General features: G+C 51.2%; 1 non-coding gene across 1 annotated transcript; it reads right to left on the bottom strand.

Moving 5' to 3' along the window:
• Positions 1-232: 232 nt before the first annotated feature.
• FOXG_22279 lies at positions 233-2,026 on the bottom strand. The gene has a single exon (XR_001936433.1). It is a non-coding gene; the product is annotated as an 18S ribosomal RNA (ribosomal RNA).
• Between the last annotated feature and the right edge of the window lie 1,460 nt (positions 2,027-3,486).

Raw genomic sequence — 3,486 nt, 5'->3', positions numbered from 1 at the left:
GAATTCTGCAATTCACATTACTTATCGCATTTTGCTGCGTTCTTCATCGATGCCAGAACCAAGAGATCCGTTGTTGAAAGTTTTGATTTATTTATGGTTTTACTCAGAAGTTACATATAGAAACAGAGTTTAGGGGTCCTCTGGCGGGCCGTCCCGTTTTTACCGGGGAGCGGGCTGATCCGCCGAGGCAACAAGTGGTATGTTCACAGGGGTTTGGGAGTTGTAAACTCGGTAATGATCCCTCCGCTGGTTCACCAACGGAGACCTTGTTACGACTTTTACTTCCTCTAAATGACCGAGTTTGGAGAGCTTTCCGGCCCTGAGTGGTAGTTGCCCACCTCTCTGGGCCAGTCCGGACGCCTCACTGAGCCATTCAATCGGTAGTAGCGACGGGCGGTGTGTACAAAGGGCAGGGACGTAATCAACGCAAGCTGATGACTTGCGCTTACTAGGGATTCCTCGTTGAAGAGCAATAATTGCAATGCTCTATCCCCAGCACGACGGAGTTTAACAAGATTACCCGGACCTTTCGGACAAGGAAGTACTCGCTGGCTCCGTCAGTGTAGCGCGCGTGCGGCCCAGAACATCTAAGGGCATCACAGACCTGTTATTGCCTCAAACTTCCATCGGCTTGAGCCGATAGTCCCTCTAAGAAGCCAGCGTACTGCCAAAGCAATACGGGCTATTTAGCAGGTTAAGGTCTCGTTCGTTATCGCAATTAAGCAGACAAATCACTCCACCAACTAAGAACGGCCATGCACCACCACCCACAAAATCAAGAAAGAGCTCTCAATCTGTCAATCCTCATTGTGTCTGGACCTGGTGAGTTTCCCCGTGTTGAGTCAAATTAAGCCGCAGGCTCCACCCCTGGTGGTGCCCTTCCGTCAATTTCTTTAAGTTTCAGCCTTGCGACCATACTCCCCCTGGAGCCCAAGCACTTTGATTTCTCGTAAGGTGCCGAACGGGTCAAAAAATAACACCGTCCGATCCCTAGTCGGCATAGTTTATGGTTAAGACTACGACGGTATCTGATCGTCTTCGATCCCCTAACTTTCGTTCCTGATTAATGAAAACATCCTTGGCAAATGCTTTCGCAGTAGTTAGTCTTCAATAAATCCAAGAATTCACCTCTGACAATTGAATACTGATGCCCCCGACTGTCCCTATTAATCATTACGGCGGTCCTAGAAACCAACAAAATAGAACCACACGTCCTATTCTATTATTCCATGCTAATGTATTCGAGCATAGGCCTGCCTGGAGCACTCTAATTTTTTCACAGTAAAAGTCCTGTTTCCCCGCCACACCCAGTGAAGGGCATGGGGTTCCACAGAGGGAAAGGCCCGGCCGGACCAGTACACGCGGTGAGGCGGACCGGCCAGCCAGGCCCAAGGTTCAACTACGAGCTTTTTAACCACAACAACTTTAATATACGCTATTGGAGCTGGAATTACCGCGGCTGCTGGCACCAGACTTGCCCTCCAATTGTTCCTCGTTAAGGGATTTAAATTGTACTCATTCCAATTACAAGACCCAAAAGAGCCCTGTATCAGTATTTATTGTCACTACCTCCCCGTGTCGGGATTGGGTAATTTGCGCGCCTGCTGCCTTCCTTGGATGTAGTAGCCGTTTCTCAGGCTCCTTCTCCGGGGTCGAGCCCTAACCCTCCGTTACCCGTTGCAACCATGTTTGGCCAATACCCAAACATCGAAAGTTGATAGGGAAGAAATTTGAATGAACCATCGCCGGCACAAGGCCATGCGATTCGAGGAGTTATCATGAATCACCAGTGAGCCCCGAAGGGCATTGGTTTTTAATCTAATAAATACATCCCTTCCGAAGTCGGGATTTTTAGCATGTATTAGCTCTAGAATTACCACGGTTATCCAAGTAGTAAGGTACTATCAAATAAACGATAACTTATATAATGAGCCATTCGCAGTTTCGCGGTATAATTGCTTATACTTAGACATGCATGGCTTAATCTTTGAGACAAGCATATGACTACTGGCAGAATCAACCAGGTAACTATCGTGTGCCGGGGTTGGCCACCAGCGCCGTGAAGCGCCGGAGAGACAAGTTACTGGGTGGCGACGGTGAAGTCGCGCCTTTCGCAGTGAGGTCGGCAGGGCCAACGACACCGCTAGGGCAATCCGCTTTCCCCCTCTAAATTCCCCAGGGCGTCCGTCCGCCGCACCGAACCCGCTATGGGAGGTGTGGCTTAGGGGCCCCAAGAGGAGGACGCAGCACGCCGCTTCTACCATTCCGGTGTCCGCGGCGAGAGGTTACCTCCCGTTGCTCAGGTTTCAGGTCTAGCCAGCGGCCAGTCATCCACAGAGCCCATCTGCTAGCGGTCCAGGCAAGCCCGGACTGCATCTACACAGGCATCCCCAGTACGCTGTCACGCCGGAGCGTGCAGTTTCGTGGAGGTCGACGACCACTATGAACCCCCCGCTGCCGAGGCCGGAGCCTGCAAAGCTGTACAGAGGGACACGCAGTGGAAGTCTGCAAGATCTGATACTGAGAGGTTGCTCGCCCGGTTTGTCCTCACCCTTTCAGGCTCGGCCGGATTTGCTCCCTTCTCATATACCCTCCGAGACCGTTTTAGTGGGCCGCACGCCAGGACTGCCTCGTGGGCCACTTTTTATTTTCCGCAAAATTCATTTGTATGGGAAAACAAAAAAATCGACTCACAGCCACCAAACCACAAAACCATTTTGCACGCATTTTTTCAAAAGTGCATATACCAGCTATTTCGACCAAGGCGAATCCGATGGTGGTAGTCCCGTCGTCATGCGAGGTCTGTGGCGGCCGTGAGAGGCGATTGAAGTTGGCTACCGGGTAGACCACTTCGAGGGTGACGGTTGCCTACCCTAGACCCGACTCTGGCCTACCCTAGACCTGTCCTTCGATTCAAGCCGGATTGACGGATTTGGCGAACCTACCCTGAACCTGGTCACCTACCCTACACCACCACATTCTCTACTTATCCCGCCCTGGACGGCCGCACAGGAGCCCGACCAACACATGGGTGGTACCGTTGAGGTCGTCTCGGAGAGGTGCATCTCATGGCACCTCAAACGTGCTCTCATCTGTGCGGGAAAACCGACTTTCCAATTTCACACCCACTTTTGCAAAATCACATATAATTCTACATTGCACTTTTGTCCATCTCACCAGCCAAACCACCTCTTCACCAAATGTGATCAGATATATATGGGATTTTCACCTACCCTAGAGTGACACAGATCATGTAATCGTAAATTAAGCCTACCCTACACCTCCGTCCCAGCCAAGATCATCCTCCCTCGACTAAAGCGAAGGGCAAAGTGGAAAACGGTGTCCAGACCTACCCTACACCCCCATACTATATACCAGACGTCTGGCTACCCTGTATCTACCCTAGACCACTCATCTATCTACGCCTACCCTACCCTACACCACACCAGAATCCAGGCCCAGACCCATTCCCGGGCCAGATCCGTC

The sequence above is a fragment of the Fusarium oxysporum genome, chromosome 2 (genome assembly GCF_000149955.1).
Source record: "Fusarium oxysporum f. sp. lycopersici 4287 chromosome 2, whole genome shotgun sequence".
NCBI lineage: Eukaryota > Fungi > Ascomycota > Sordariomycetes > Hypocreales > Nectriaceae > Fusarium > Fusarium oxysporum.
Note: the sequence above shows the minus strand (reverse complement) of the source record. Positions and strands in the feature narration are given on the sequence as shown.